Genomic DNA, 17,671 nt, shown 5'->3' with positions numbered 1-17,671 from the left:
CGACACCAGTCCTGTACCTAGTATTGCCAAAGAGCAGGTCATATCCACGCTCTCCAAGGCCAAAAACATGGCCCCTATGGGACCAGATAATATCCCAGGCTGCTCACTAAACAATCTAAAACAAGACCTAGCAGAACCATTTGGTACTTTCTCTTTAACCTCAGTCTGAGCACTGGCTTTGTTACAGCAGAGTGAAGAACAGCAACAGTAATTACCTTGCACAAAGGGGGTCCATCAGCCGACCCTGGGAACTATAGACCCATAAGCCTAACTAGCCTGATCTGCAAGGGCATGGAAATAATCATCATGGACCTTATCAACAAGGACATAGGCAACCTTCAAACTATTGACCTGACCCAGTTTGGCTTTGTTAAGGGTAGATCATGATTAATGAACCTGGTGGACTTCTGCAAGAATGTTACCAAAGCCCTGGATGAAGGCAAAAGAGTACACACTTCCTATCTTGACTTAGCCAAGGCTTTTGACACAATTCCCTGCTCAGGTATCATCGAGAAACTCTCCCAGTTGTGAATTCACCCATACATCACTAGATGGGTAGCCAATTAGCTCACCAACAGAAAGCATACTGTCAAAGTTGGAGATCCCATCTCTACCAGTAGAACAGTTACCAGTGGTGTACCATAAGGATCTGTGCTGGGCCCCCTACTGTTTGGAATCTATTTCTCGGAAGTCCAGGTGAAAATAGATAGCCTGCAGCTTACCAAGTTCATCAATGACTGCAAACTGGGTGCAATCATTGAGTCCCCCAACAATGTTAACATATTACAAAAGGGGCTAACACAGACAAATGATTAGTGCTAAAGCCTCTGACTAAAACTAAATGCAAAAAAGTGCATTATTATCTTCTTTGGAAAAAGGGAAAGTCCCTGCAAATTACAATATTGACAGAAACCCCCTAAGCTCAAACCCAGTGGTGCGAGATTTGGGAACCATGGGTTGACAGCAATCTAAACTTCAATCACCAAGTGTAAACAGTGTTAAGGAAAGCCTTCTACATTGCACCTCTCATAAGTAAGGGCATTGCATCCAAGACTAAGGATGCTATAACTCCTCTGTACTCGACTCTCATCAGACCACTAATACAATACAGTGCTCCCTTTTGCATGCACCTCACCAGACACCTGCAGCAGTTGGAGAGACCACAGAGGTTTCTCTCCAAGAAAATTCAGGCTCTCCAAAGCATGACCTACAAGGAAAGACTGAAAGCCCTGTCACTGTACTCTGTATCCTACAGGCTGCTGAGAGGCAGCTTGTGCCTGGCCTATAGAGCAGTCTCTGAACCTGCTCTAATGGAAATGCTGCACATCTGCAAATCAAATGGGACAAAAGTTACTCACTCTGGGGACCTCAAACTAGCTTGTGCCATTAACAGAACATGCTGGAGGGACAGATATATCTCCCAGAGATTGCTGCTCCTCTGGAATAAACTCCAAAATCATGTGAAGCAGAGCTCCTCAATGACCCTATTCAAGTGCAACATACACAACTGGATGGGAGACCATGAAGTTACCCCGGGGTGGCACCTATGTCCCTCATGGACAAGGGTAGTCAGTGCAGATCATAGACTCGCTCTGTGAATAACGATCATTTAACCAAGGTTAATCAGGGAACACGGGCTTAACATGGCTAGGCTTGTAAAGGCCCTAGGGCCATCGGTTTAGTAACCTCCTATGAACCTATGGACCTAAATGGTATGACAACAAAATTTAAACTAGAACCAAATTCAAGACCACAGTTTCACAAGGCTAGGGGCTTTGTATTATTTTCTGGGACCCAGTGTAGAACTGTAACTGCAAAAACTGTACAGTTCAAAGATCCAATTACAAAAACTGTAAAATTTAAAGATCCTACATAAAGTAAAATAGAATGAATGTTCCACACCTATTGGGTGAGTGCTTAATACAGGCAAATAGTCTATGTTTACATATGTGGAGATTTTAAACTTATTAAAGCTGTACCAAGAACTGTAAAGTATGCCCTGCTGAGAATAGTACATAATTGCATCAAGAATATGAGATGAGAAATTTACAAACACTGGCTTGCCAAGAGCATACATATAAACAGAAACAGATACACAATTGCTTTTTTTTTCAGTATAACTGGTTTTCAGAGTGGCATCTGTGCCTGGAATTTGGTAGCAGACAATAAGCCTGTTCAGCAATATCTAGATGATAGCATGGTGATAAGGAAGAATGACTGGATCAGATATGCAGCGCTCCCTAGACGATATTCCAGTGATAGGGAATAATGATAGGACAGAATATGCAGCATTGCGTAGACGATATTCCAGTGATAGGGAATAATGATGATCACCTGGACACCTAGGTCCTAGAGGAGATACAAAAAAGTACTGGCTTCAACAAAAAAGCACAAGTGTGAAGTCTTCCAAGATGAACTTCCATACCATGGGCTTGTGACTGACAAGAATGGGCTATAAGATGCAAAACAAAAATGGTGGCTGTACTAAAGGTACATAACACCCGACATTCATCAGACTAAGATTTTGTTATGGGACTACTGAATTGTTACTACACATTTTTACCTGACCTGTTGACAGTGTAATATTCCATGAATATATTGCTAAGAGCAGACATGAGTGCAAGTGGATGAAGGACTAAGAACAAATCCTCAAGGAAATGAAGGAAACGATTGCATAAGATGTGGTCTTTATTCACTTTGACCCATCTTTGCCTATTAGAACAGCATATAATGTTTCTTCTGACAGAATAGTTGCTGTTCTACATAAATTCCAGGTTGTACAGAGAAGGCCACTGCATTTTCTTTAGAATCACTGATTATGGCTTAATGAATCTATACCTAGATGGAAACAGAAGACTTTATCTTTGTTTGGGAAGCAAAGAAATTCAACCAATATTTGTGTTGAAACAGATTTGTGTTAATTACTGACCTGCCCTGATCCTGAGCAACTTTAACTATCCAATCATAGATTGGAAGAACTACTCATGACAAAACACAAATGCCCAGTGATGCCTTGATTTCATCAATGCAAATGCCTTGGACCAGCTGATTGACACCCCCCACAAGAGGTGAAAATCTCTTGGACTTGGTATTAACCAACATGAATAACCACCGCAGTATTCCTACAGTGTCATCCTCCCTGGTAAGATCTGATCACAAACAGGTCACTTTTGAAGTCATCTCCCCCGACTACCCCCTACATAGGGTCAAACAAAAAAACTTCTCAAAAGCTGATTACAGCCTCCTGACGGAAGGTATAAACAGCTTCACAGCTCCCTTTCCCTCCATAGGAACTGGCACATATGCCTAAACCTACACCAAAATACTATAGGAGCACTTATACAGCTGCATGGAATCAGGAAAACCTGACAGGACAAAATTATCCTCCTCAAAGAAGAGTAAACCTGTCTGGTGGACATATGCAATAAATGAACTCTATAATAAAAGGAAAAAACTGCTGTCCAGGACCAAGAAGGAGCAGGTGCCTAATTGGAAGCAATCTCTCCTTAGTCTAAACAAGCAAATAAGAGCACTAGTAAAATCCTCCAAAGCAAACTTCGAGTCCAAACTGGCCACATCTACTAAAGACAATCACAAGGCTTTCTTCGCATATGTCTGCAAACTCAAGGGAAGCACCCAGATCTGCTCAGAAAGTACAGTTTTGTACCTACCATAAATGTAGATGTTCGAGGATTCCCTTGCTGCAGTCCTGACAATTGGGTATAGTCCGCGTCCCAGTCGGCCCGAATACCAGAGTCTGGCGTCGGTCATATGACCAACGCCATTTCCTCAGTCTTTTCTTGCCCCAGATGTCAGAAGACCCAAAAAGACAAGTCCCAAAAACAACCTGCACCAAAAAACATGTACAATATATACAGTAATACATATAAAAAATATAAAAGATATAAGCATGTAAACTCACCTACACCACCACCCTGAAACACAGAGGGGAAGGAGGGAGGGTAAATTGGACTGCCAAGGGAATCCTCGAACATCTACATTTATGGTAGGTACAAAACTGTACTATGTTCTTCGTCTTCCCTTGCTGCAGTCCTGACAATTGGGTAGAATCCCAAAGCAGAGGTAAGGGAGGCTGGCAAATTATAAAGTAGCAGGAGCTGACAACATGCCTTGTAAAACAGCTGTGGCAAAACCAGCTCTAGTCTTAGAGTATATAGGCAGGTGATAATGCCTAGAGAAAGTATGCACTGAACTCCAAGTAGCTGCTTCCAGAATATCCTTAGTTGCCACCCCCTTAGAAATGCTGTTGAAGTGGCAGTAGCCCTAGTGGAATGAGGCCTAATCCCAGCTGGAACCTCTTTGCCATGATGGGAATAACAAAATGCAATGCAAAAGCCAATCCACCTAGAAATAGTTTGTTTTGACACAGGCTTGCCCTGTGAACTCAAAGCAAAAGAAACAAGTAACTGCTGAGACTGCCTAAAATCTTTAGTCCTGCTCAGATAATAACGCAATTGCCTGTGTACATCTAAAGTGTGCAAAATCTTTTCCCCTTTATTTTGAGGATCTGCAAAACGTAGGCAAATGAATAGTTTGGTTTAAAGCCACACTAGAAACCACCTTAGGCATAAAGGAAGGATTATGATACCCTGTCCTTATGGAAAATCAAAGGGCTCTACTGCCATAAGGGCCTGCAACTCAGACACCCTTCTTGCAGAAGTAATAGCCAACAGAAAAGCAGTCTTCCATGACAAATATTTCAATTCAGCAGTAGCTGCAGGCTCAAAAGGTTGTAGAGTAAGTTTTTCCAACACAAAATTGAGATCCCAAGCAGGAGTAGGAGCTCTACGGGGTCTTATATTCTTTGCCCTCTAAGAAACTGCTTGAACTAAGGATGCGATAACAAAGGTGGGTCACAATCATAGTGAGGTGAAATTGCTGCAGCATGAATCTTTATGGAAGAGAAGGACAAACCTTTGTCCAATAATTCAGTAAGATATTGAAGAGCCACACTCAAATTAGGCTCTGAAATCTCCAAATTCTTTGCTGTACTCCAAAATAAAAATCTCTTCCATTTTTCTGACACTCTCCTAGTACTAGGCCTTCTAGCTTCCATAATCACATTTAAAACTTGTTGAGGAAGCTGAGACCTACCATGCTTCAACACAGAATATGCCAAGCTGTGAGATGAAGAGATTGAAGCTTGACATTGAGCAGATGACCGTCCTTCTGAGATAACAGATGAGGAATCAGAGGTAAAGGCCATGGAGGCTTCTTTACAAGACTCCTTAGAAGTGGGTACCAGTGTTGCCGAGGCCAATCTGGAGCTATCAAAATCATCCTTGGCCTGTCCTGTCTGACCTTTAGTAATACCTTTGGAAGAAGAGGTAGAGGTGGAAAGGCATAGACATGAAGGTTTTTCCAACTGAAAGACAGAGCATCCACTTTCCAAGCTGTGTGATGAAACCCCTTTGTGCAATACTTTGGCAGCTGGTGGTTTAGTGGAGAAGCGAACAGATCTATGTCTGGAGTTCCCCATGACACTGTCAATTTCTGAAATACATGAAGATCCAGTTTCCACTGTGGGGATCCATGATTTGTCTGCTTAATACATCTGCTAGGAGTTCTGTGCTCCTGGCAGAAACCTTGCCTGAAGAGTCAGTTGCAGGCTTAACGCAGTCTCCCATAAAATCATTGCTTGCCTGCATAGAGGATAAGAATGTGTTCCCCCTTGTTGATGTACCACATGACAGTTGTGTTGTCTGTTAGAATCAACACCTGCCCTGGAAGAAGTAACGCCTTGAACGCCATCAATGCAAACTGGACTGCTAACATCTCCTTCATGTTGATATGTAGATGCTGTAGTCTGGCAGGCCACTTGTCTTGTATCCACTTTCCATTTAGATGAGCTCCCCAAGCAGTGTCCGAGGCATCTGTCGTTAAAATCTGACTCGCCTCTGGCCGGGTCACAGAGAGTCCCTTGTTTAGGTGACATTCCTGAGCCCACCACAAGAATTCCTTTTGAAGGCAAGGTATTATTTGAATGACAGTGTCCAAATCTTGGCAGTGCTGTGTCCATACATTTTGAGATACCATTGCAGCTTCCTCATATGCAGTTTGGCATTGGGAAGCACCAGAATACAAGATGCCATGAACCCTAATGCTTGAAGGACTGTCCTTGCAGTCAGCACGGACTGATGAGATAGTTGATGGAAGTAAAGTGACAGACTCTGTTGTTTGTCCGGGGTTAAAGGCCATCTGGGCTGCTGTATTCAGTCTCACACCCAGAAAGCACATGTCTTGAGAGGGTACTAGACTGGACTTTATTTCGCTCACAGAATACCCTAGGCATCTTAGCACTGCTATGACATATTCCAGATGCTGTAGAAGGTGTTCCTTTTCTTGAGCCAGAATCAGGCAGTCGTCCAAGTAAGGATAAATTTGAATGCCTTGAAGCCTGAAGTAAGCTATCACTGGAGCCAGAACCTTTGTGAATACTCTAGTAGATAAGCCAAAGGGCAATGCAGAGAACTGATAATGAAAATCTCCAGTTGATACTTTCTGCAACTTAGCCTTATGGGCACATGAAGGTAAGCTTCCTTGAGATCCAAAGTTACCATCCAGTGATCCTTGCCCAGCAGAGGTAACAGTTGCTGTAACGTCAACATCTTGAACTTGGGAATGTCCAGATAAGTGTTGAGGATAGATAAATCCAAAATTGGTCTCCACGTGTTCCCCTTCTTTGGTACTAGGAACAGCCGAGAATAAAATGCCAAGCCCCTTTCTGATACAGGGACTGGCTGAATAGCCCCTATCTGGAGTAACTGAGAAACTTGCTTGTGAGCCTCTTTTCTTTGTGGAGGAGGAACATCTGGCATGCCTTTGAAAGGGGCATTGTGTGGAAATAAAATCTGTACCGTGATGAATGATATCCAGCACCCATCTGTCTTGAGTGATTAAATCCCAATTTTCTTTGAAAAGAGACAATCTTCCTCCCAAAGGAGCTGCCAGACGAGAGTCCCTGGCAGCTGAAAAGGCAGGTCATTGGTTCTGCTTACAAAGGACTGACCCCTGCCCTCACCAGAAGTCTGAGCAGGTGAACTGTCTAATCTAGGCCTAAACGAACCTTGAGCCCTGCCCCTACCACGCCTAGACCTACCCCTAGACTGGGAACCATAAGCAGGATATGTCCACCCCTTAGCAGGCCAATTTCTACTAAACTTGGAGGCTGCACCTGCAAAATCTTTAACAGTCTGCATAGACTTAGCTTTGTCCTCCATTTTCTTTAAAACTGCTTCCACAGGCGGTCCAAACAACACATCAGACTGTAAAGGAGCATCCAAAATCCTGGTCTTAACATGCTCAGCTAAATTCTGATCCTTCAACCATGCATGTCTGCGAAGAACAGAACTAGTAGCAGCCACCCTCGAGGAGGCCTGAACAGCATCAAAACCACACTGCAAAGAATGCTTACCCACTTGTTCAGACACATGAACCAAATCCAGCAATTCTTTACACTCAATACCTTCCGCCAAAGCATCCACCTTAGATTTCAATTGTGAAAGGAGATAATTCTGATATTTCAGCATATGAAACTGACAATTCAACGCCCTCATGGCTAGAGTGGAAGAAGTATATACTTTCTTACCCCACCTGTCCAAAGCCCTTGCCTCTTTATCGGAGGGTACAGGATTTTTAACCACAGAAGCTTTAACACCTTTAGGCCCCTGAGAAACAGTTTCTGGGTCCGCCCTGGGACTCTTAAACAAATACTTATGAGCTTGGGCACCCTATAATACCTATCAGGCTTAACAGGAGCAGGAGGCAAGGAATCAGGGTTCAGAGAAGCCTCTGCAAAACATCCTCCACCACATTCAACACAGGAGGAATAGCTAAGGGCCTATGCTGGGGCAAAACAAGAATTCCCTAAGCCTTTTCTGGAGTCAGAGTAATCTTGGCCTTCCCATTTAAAGTGCTCCCTCATGGAGTGAAGAGTCTCTGAAAATGAAAAATCCTCAGGAGGAGAAGCTGAAGGAGTGGAATCATCCACATCAGAATCAGAATAAGTAGGAAACTCTTGCAAGTCTTCCACAGAAGACTCTGAAGCCTGTGAACACTGTTCAAAACTATCAAACTCCTGTTCCACCCTAGGCCTCTTATCAGGTGGGGCATAGAACCTCTAATCAGAGTAATCAAATCTTCTGCCATTTTAAGCATATGTTTCTTAGGCACAGAGCCCGAAATGCTAGGAGAAGCCCCACAGAAGCTGAACTTGGCCTTCCTCTAAAAGAAGCTTTGGCAACAGAAGGAGAGGCCCTAACTACCTTGGGAAGAGAGGGAAGAACAGTTACCTGAGAAGCCCCTCAGCCTGGCCTACCTCCTGAGAGGGCACATCCTGTAACAGTAAAGTATCTGCCTGAGACTCCATAGAGACTCCTGGCAAAACCTCTGGCTCCCTGAGCCTTCTAAAGGACCGACGTCCGGGACTGCCGGTTCCTCACCCTAGACTTCACTGTTTTGTCCTTGCGCTTCTTAGATGAAGCAGGCGCCGGAGCATCCGACGGCATAGTATAATTGCAACGCTTCCCAAACACTAACCTAGCACAATCAAGCCTCCTCTTAATAGTGCGCTTGTTAAATCTAGCACAAGAGCGCAACCAACAACGCCGTGCTCAGGCCCTAAACAAGGAATACACAATGTATGATAATCCCTATGTATCTGCTTCCCACAAGAAATACAGTTATTCACTTTTTCTGACATCCGTTAAATACTGAGGCAAGAAAAACCAAAATGTTGGGTTACTTAGCCAACTCTGTATCGGTCTGAAACTCCGGTTTCGAAAATCTCAGAACGCCAACCTGCACTCGCAAAATTGCTTCTGCATCGGACCATGCGGCAAAAAAGACTGAGGAAATGACGTCGGTCATGCGCATTAGTACCCTGACGTACTGACGTCAGTCTAAGGCGCCATGACCGACGTCAGCCTTATACTCTGGTATTCGGGCCGACTGGGACGCGGACTATACCCAATTGTCAGGACTGCAGCAAGGGAAGACGAAGAACATCTGGTGGTCAAGGACACCCCATACACAAATGCCATAGATATAGCCAACCTGCTGGCAGACAGGTTCAATGAAAACTTCACCACTCTTTCTCCCCATCAGTAAATCAGGACATCCCCAGCAGCGGCCTCCCTCCCCTTATCTCTACAAGTCATCACTGCCCTCTCAAAGGTAAAAAAATACAGCCTCCATGGGACCAGATAACATCCCAGGCTGCATCCCATATGAACTCCGACAGGAACTTGCAGCACCATTAGGCACCCTATTCAACCAAAGCCTGAGTACTGGCTTTGTCCCAACCGAGTGGAGGACAGCCAATGTCATCTCTTTGCACAGAGGTGGAGCATCCACCGATCCAGGAAATTATAGATCCATCAGCCTAACTAGCTGATCTGCAAGGCTATGGAGTGGATTATCATTGACCTCATTAACAAGGACATTTGCAACCTCCAAACACTTGATCCCACACAGTTTGGTTTCGTCAAGGGGAGGTCATGCCTGCTAAACTTGGTTGACTTCTTTGAGACAGTCACCAAAGCCATGGACAATGGGAAGACGGTGCACACCACCTACCCTGACCTGGCTAAAGCCTTCGATACCATTCCCCTCTCAGGTATAATAGATAAACTCTCTCTCAACTAGGTGTTAATCCATATGTTACCAGGTGGGTAGCAAAATGGCTCACTGATAGAACCCACCTAATCAAAATAGGGGAAGCCACCTCAAGCAGTCGACCCGTAACAAGTGGTGTACCCCATGGATTGGTCTAGGGTCCCTTGTTGTTTGGGATATACTTTTCTGAGGTGCAGGGTGAAACCAGTGTGCTATGGCTGACCAGATTTGCAGATGACTGTAAGTTGGGTGCTGTCAGCAGTTCCCCTAGAGATGCGGACATCCTTCAAGAGGGTCTCACCCAAACATATGACTGCTGCCAGAAACATGGCCTAAAACTGAATGCCAAAAAATACATCCTAATCCCCTTTGGGGAGAGTGACATCCCCACAAATGATCACATTAATAGCAAGGTCCTAAGCATGCAATCAGTTGTGAGAGAGTTGGGCACCCAGGTAGACAGCAAACTGACTTTTGACCAACATATTGCCTCTGTTGTACGGAAAGCTTTCTACATGGCCCACCTCATTAGTAAGGGTATCTCATCCAAGGACAAGGCAGTCATAACATCCCTGTATTCTTCCCTTATAAGGCCCATTATGAGAACAATGCCCCTTTCAGCATGTATCTCACAAAGCACATACAGCACCTGGAGAGACCACAGTGGTTTCTCACTAGGAGAATCCAGAACCTCAAACAACTACCCTACACAGCTAAGCTAAAGGCCCTGTCCCTCTATTCAGTCTCCTACAGACTACTCAGAGGTGACTTCTGTTTGGCATACAAAGAAATTTTAGACCCCACCTTGATGGGACTGCTGCATATCCGCAAGTCTAGCTCCACTCGAGTAACCCACACTCGTGACCTCAACATGGTCTGTGACATCAACAGGATTTGTTGGTGAGACAGATTTGTGTCCCAGACACTCTCTCTTCTGTGGAATAGACTCCTGCTTCATGTCAAGCAGACTGCCTCATTAACGCTTTTTAAGCACAACCTGGATAACTGGATGGGGAACAGAAAATACAGCCCTAGGATTCCACCTGTGTCCCTGCTAGACTGGGGCATTGGGTGCTGACTTGTCAGAACATGGGCTAAATTCTTGTCTAGGCTTGTAAAGGCCTCAGGGCCAATAGCCTAGTAACTTCCTATGATCTTATGATTAGCCACTGGTAGGTGTGTCTAAGGAAATAGGTATGCTTGATTATTTCAGAGACTGTAGCTGTGATACCCCATTTTAGGGGGAAATCCAAATAATATTGAATATAACAGAGCAATACATGTAGGAGAGCTAATTGACAGTCATAGCTATTCTATGAAAAGCTTGAACAATCAACTACAATCTCTGCTAGACTTACAAAGCCATGTCTGACCCAGCTCTGTTAGAAATGCTACATCTAAAGAAATTCCAATCCCTTCGCACCATACATTCCAGAGATCTCAACCTCATTACCACAATCAACAGAACATGCTGGAGGGATAGGTTCATAACCCAGAGACTGCCTATGCTATGGAATAGACTTCCCATACGTGACAAGCAGAGCACCTCACTGGCCCTCTTCAACAGAAATCTTGATGAGTGGATGGGAAATAGAAAATTCACCCTGCAGATCACTCTAGTGGCTCTACTCGACAGAGGCACTGGGAACTAAGGTTGGGTGGCACAATGCCAGGGTAATCCTGTGGGCAAGGCTTGTAAAGGCTCCAGGACCATTAGCCTAGTACACACCTATGAACCTATGAACATATCCAATACACATGAATTACATATGACTGAAAAGTGTCAACTTAGATCAATCTACATATCCACTCAGTAAATATGATAATCAGTGTGAAATGATGTATAACAAATACTGCTATGCAACTGAAAACTACAAATGATTCAGTGATGTCACAAGTGTTAGTTATATTGGGATGGCTATACTCTGCCTTTGCTGCCAGGAAGGAGCTGCCATCTGTATGCCAAGAAACTTTATGTGGCACTGTGAATTTTGATTCATTTTACAATATGCTCCACAATGTAGGATACAATACCTGGGGGCATCTAGGGACATTTGAATAAAGATCTTTGCTCAATGATTTGTAGGTGGTTCAGCACCAACAAGCAAATTAAATGATTACCTAAAAGCACAGTGGATGTAAATAATTTAAAATGCAACACCAGCTGCACCATGACATCTCTGTCACATATATGGATCATTAGGGACATGGTACATGGGAAAGGCAAGCAAACCTGTCAAGACTTGCTTACTAAACAGATAGTGTAGAATCAATGGCTAGATAATGGAGTTTTGTCAAGGCTTTGACAGGGCAATACAAAAGTGAGTGATAATGACCAGTGAACAAAACAAAACCCAAGAAGAACCCCCAAAATGGGTACCTGACCAGACCTATAAATAAAGAAAATCAAATGACTCACGGTATTTCCAAAGGCATGTGACTGACCAATCCTGCCTCTGACAAGAATGACAGACTAGACTAGATATCACCACAACAAGCCAAAAACAATGATCACATGCCATTTTTACACTCAAAGAAGTACAGCAAAACAGTTTTGTACCCTAGGATAGCTACTAAGCCAGATGAAGGACTACATGATGAAGAATAAGTGAAGTCAACACCTTTGACAAACCAAGAGGCTGATGTTGCAGAATTCCCTGCAGAAAACATCATCAGTGGACACAATCAATGGCAGTTTAATACTGCAACTCCAGTGGCACCACAGAGATACTCTCCTGATTGTCTGAGTAATGCTACATCAGAGGGAAAATCTATAGCGGCTAAGAGTATATATCTGACTAATAAAGTCTAATGCTATTAAAATGAGTATATAAAAGTTAATTTTATTTTAAATGTACTCTAATAGCATACCACACTATATGAGTTCCAAACATAAAGTAGTATTTCTGGAAAATGATACGTCTGGTGATCAAAAGCACTGGTAATAAAGTCAGTAATGCCAACTGCAACTAAATTATTTGTACTCCTGAATAATCCTGTGGTTCAAGGACATTGGTACAAAATACAATAATGCAGTCTCCAACTATATTAATATTGTCCTTCCTTCTCTGCTTGCAAGAACCCAGAAAAAGTACATTCACATACAACTCCTGCATCAACTTACATCAAGCAACGTGCTTTCTGAAAAATCATACGTTAGGTACCTATGTTACCTATGCTCAAAAAAGTATACCAGTTCTCCTTTGACAATTCTTGAGAAATGTTCAAGAACTGCAATAGGTTACACAGGTATAGATGTACCTAAAACATTTATACTAAACTTAAGGATTTCAGTGCAGCTACATGCTGACTTTGCCTACAATACAGTGCCTCCTTCTGCATGGGAAGGTTTGGTCATGGCATGCTTGTTGTGAGAACAAAATTGTATTCTCTGGTAAAATGTACATTACTTTTGCTTCTGTTGTTTATCACAACACAGTAAAAATATATTCTTTCTTCCTACACACTTTTCCCCAGTGCTTGCTGATCATTGATCTTCCTCCCACAGCATGAAGGTGAGATCTGCCTACAGCTGCCATCATACGGGCAGACAAAAAGGTTGTATATATCCTCACCTGGCTGACATGAGCATCCACATCATTGTATGGCATCCTACACCCTCTATGTAGGTGTGTGTTTCCATTCACATATTACATGGGCTACCATCACCAGCTTGAGATCACATAACTGACATCCCCAGTTCTTGCCACTGTGGTGTTGTGCAAGCCTCTAACTGCATGGTGGTGGACGGCCAACAGCAACCAGTATTTTCTCCTCCAATTTTCACAGGTGGGAAAACTGGCATTGATTGTTCACTTGCAACCTACTCCACCCTGCTCTTCCAATGCCTGAACAGCTTTTCAAGTTTTACTCAGGGCTTGATTCCTCTATATCATACAGCTGGGCAGTAAACATATACTTATGACATGTGCTGCATTTTTCATGCTGACTATAACTCATATACCCACATATAATGGAAGCAGACTAACAGTATATTTTATACTGTCAATGTGAAATGCCTGAAAAAAATTTTTTGCATATACAAAAAGTCATATATTAGTTATAATCTGAGACATTATAGTAATATTTTAAGGAAATTATAATGATTTTGGCATAAAATACACATGAGATTGCTATTCTTCCCTTATTAATTTTATTGGAGGTCAGTGCTCACTTTGGCTGTATCACAACATACCTTTAATATGGAGTTTTGATTAGTAAGACAAAAAAAGCATACCTTGTCTGGTAAAAAATATATGTTATTTTTGATATAATTGCACACATTAATAAAGTTAAATTCTGCACATACACTGTATTTTCTACACTGTGGAGAGCTCATATACTCACCCCTATAGGAAACTGAGTATAATGCAGTTTGGCAGCCTGGCACAATTTACTAACAGAGACTATCAAAACACGATTATATCTCTGAAACAGTTAAAAATATACCATGATTATATATTTACTTATACATGGATAGTAAATCTGGATATTCAGTTTTAAACTATACTTAGGATGTGCTTATTTGGTGCAGATTTAACAGAATAGCTGCAAGTTACATTTTTGAGTGCTATGTTGAAACTCTAGTATTTTTTTAATTTATTTTTGCGTATGAAAATATGATTTACTGGAACATTCATGTTTAAGGAGAAACAAATAGTGGGCTTAGTTATGTTATAAAACTATATTTATTTTTTATGTAATACATATTTTTATTTTTTTTCCTAACAGGTTATTATCAGTTGCTCCTAGGATGTCTCCACTGGGTCATTTAAATCCATCTTCTCCACCCTGGACTAACTCTAATTCATGTGTTTTTCCTATATCTCACCCTCACATATGCCTAGTAGTAACATGTGGGTGGGACATGCAACGGGTGTCAGTACTGGACCACCCCTCACTTCTGCAAGAGACTACTGCCATGCCCACCCACCAGCATCATTGTGTAGTTAAACTGAAACGTGGTGCCAAAGTGAATGACAGACCAAGTAAAGGCAAAAAATAATTTATTTAAAGCACTTTTTGTTTGACACTGTGTGCAAACTTCTTCAGATAAAAAAAACATTGTGTAGTTGTTTCCTCAGTCTCCATTAGGGAAATCAAATGACAAGAATGTGCCCCAGACATAACACATGCCTCCTCTCCACAGGATGGGCACTGCCATATTCTGTGCCTGTGCCATCAAGTGTCCAAGCCTCTATTTGTACATGGGTTAGCTTGGGCCATGGTCTGGGCTTTATCCCACTACAGCATCAGCAAAGACTTATGCATGGCATGTTTATTCCATCAGAAAAAGTAGTATTCTCTATGTTTGTTGAGAACTTAATCTAGAAGGTTAAAGTAGTGATGTTGTTTAATTCAATTATTAAGGTTCAGCCTGAACAGCCAACACATTAGTTGTGTTTCACTGTGTTGCAAAAATGCCACAAGATGGTGTACTAGTTTTAGTGCATTTTACACACAGACTAGCTCAGCTGGATATGCCCCTTCTCATATAGTACACCTCCTTTGACTTTGAAGAAGTCACATAAACTATCTCCAAATGAAACCTATGATGACTGTTATTTTTACACAAAGATTCCACTCCCCACACGTGAATGCACCCTATGCATGACAGTACAGATCAATGACTCCTCAAATGAGATCGGTTGGCAGCAATGGTCAGCCACTTGCACACAAAGTCTGCCTCCAGAACCCAACTCCAAAGATAGTCACTTTCTGTGTATACATCTGAAGTTTAACTGTAATGACAGCAAAAAAAACAACAGCCACAGCAAGCTAGTTTAACCTGTTGCTCACAGTTACACAGACTGCCCCACCTCAATAAACAACATTAAGGATATTTAACAGTGACCATATAAATTCCCTTTGCTTTCACACACACAGCCCGCCTCTACCTAGGCCGAAAATGGATACTTTCTCCATATACCCTTGATGTTTGACTGAAAGGAAAGAAATAATGGCCACAGTCATTTATTCCAACTTGTTGCTTTCAAACAAATGCACAGCCCTCACTGAAAAGCCATATCATAATCATTTAACAGTAGTCATACAAAAGTTAATGACAATTTTGCCATTTGCTGCTCAGGAGATTAACTGTGATGAACCTGAAAGAAATAATGACCAAAGTACTATAGTTCAACTTTTCTTTCTCCAGTCATATACATGACCCCACCTGGGCAAGTCATTTGGATAATCATTTGAAATTATTAAGAATTATGTCTTTGCTTTCAAAGTTTGCTCTCACCACTGACATTTTGCTACCTGATCTGATGTCTGAATGGGATTGAAGTGAAAGAAATAATGATAACAGTAACATATTTCAGCTTGCTACTCCCTTAAGTAACCTCCTCCTACTCCTGATCATCACCACAACTAAAACAAAAAGTTCCTGAAGTATGAAGTATCTGTTCCCATTGCCAGCCTGTAGTCACATGACAAGGAACTACCAGGTAAGTGTTGAGATTGGTTGCTCTGAAATTTTTAATTTACTTTTTAGATGCCTTTAGGTTAATTATTTCATTAGTATGGTTACTAATGAGATTAGACAGGTGTTTATTTGAATTTAAAGTGGAATAGTTTATGATTTTAAAATAAAAATGCAGAAAAAATTGAGTTATCTTAGTACCTGTAGTTCCACCCTTGAGTATGTGTACTGATGTAACCCATAATCGGTAATAAAAAGTTAATGCCACAAAACTAATCGCATCATAATCATAGCCAGTTCCACAATTCCTCAAGACTTCTTCAAGTCTGCGATACTTGAAAAGATAATTGTCTCCTTGAAGTGATTGGTTCTGAGAACTTATTAGGAACAACAACTGATGATGTTGTCATGCTCAATCATCATATCGAAAAGATAGTTCTAACGACAAACCAGAAAACCTGGATTACTCTACAGAGTTAAGCTACTCCTGACTGGATAGGCATACCATATTACTGCCTATCCCAACCAAATTCCAGCTCTGACATATTCAGCAAATATTTTGACCAGTCTTTAGGTAATCCAGCTGTCAAAATTAAAGTGACCATGCAACAAGGTAGCTAAATTTACATCTTCTCAACAGACTAACCCAATATGTGCAACTCCTTATACAAAATTCACTAGCTAGAATTAAACCACAACTTGAATGCAATATACTTAGGCACTACCCATGACATTCTGTACTCACAAGGTATTTTCCCACCAAATGGAATACTCCATCGTGCAATATTTGATATTCTTCCCCTGTCTTGCCACATGCCATGTCCACATAAACTCACAGAATTGTGTACTGCTTTATAACCCATTCAGTAAAAATCTACTTTTGTATTTATAATACATTTTACCATCTTTTCTTTATACAGCTTTAAAGTAACCTTACTTATGAACATCATTGCTTTAAGCTACATTTCAACTGCTTTTTGAAGATGAGTGTTCACTTAGTGAATGCCTTCTCCCCTGTTCTTCCTCTCATATTTAATACTAATGGTGGACATTCGGACATCATCATAGATTATACTGGCCAAAATTTCAAAGTCAACAAAAACAAAAACAAACAAATAAAAGTACTGCATACATGTAGTCTTCTTAGGATAAGCTAAACTTGTGTCTGCCTTCTCAGTTTAGTTGTGGTGAAATCTCATAGGCTGGTACTAGGCTAACTGCTTTGCAGGCCATTTTAAGCCTAGCCACTTACCCCATGTGAGAATCAAACCCTGCACCTTCTGCTTGTAAGGCAAACACCTTAACCACTATGCCATCTTCCCACCCTACTATGCTATGCAGTGTTTTGCAGTCTTATATACAACATGATATGTACTGCTGATCTCCTTTGACTCTGCACATAACATAGCATCCTTTAATTGTGCATCATCTCTGTTTTCTATTATTGGTATACATTTTTGTAAACTTTCTTCAATGTGTACTTTATAGCTTTCTGTTGTACACTTTTTGTGATATTAGTAACACTTTTTTGCTCTTTCTTACCATTAAAAATCTTGTATATCTCTTTTGCCTAAATGGCCTGGGCTGTGCCTGAAAATGGTCCTTAGG

General features: G+C 41.7%; 1 protein-coding gene across 1 annotated transcript in view; it reads right to left on the bottom strand.

Moving 5' to 3' along the window:
* The window catches only part of RBPMS (RNA binding protein, mRNA processing factor), a 1,623,413-nt gene that overhangs the window by 35,761 nt on the left and 1,569,981 nt on the right, over positions 1-17,671 (bottom strand). The window lies entirely within an intron of this gene.

This window comes from Protopterus annectens, chromosome 17.part0 (assembly GCF_019279795.1).
Source record: "Protopterus annectens isolate FY-2018-M chromosome 17.part0, PAN1.0, whole genome shotgun sequence".
NCBI lineage: Eukaryota > Metazoa > Chordata > Ceratodontiformes > Protopteridae > Protopterus > Protopterus annectens.
The sequence above is the reverse complement of the archived record's forward strand: the minus strand, read 5'-3'. Positions and strand labels throughout refer to the sequence as shown.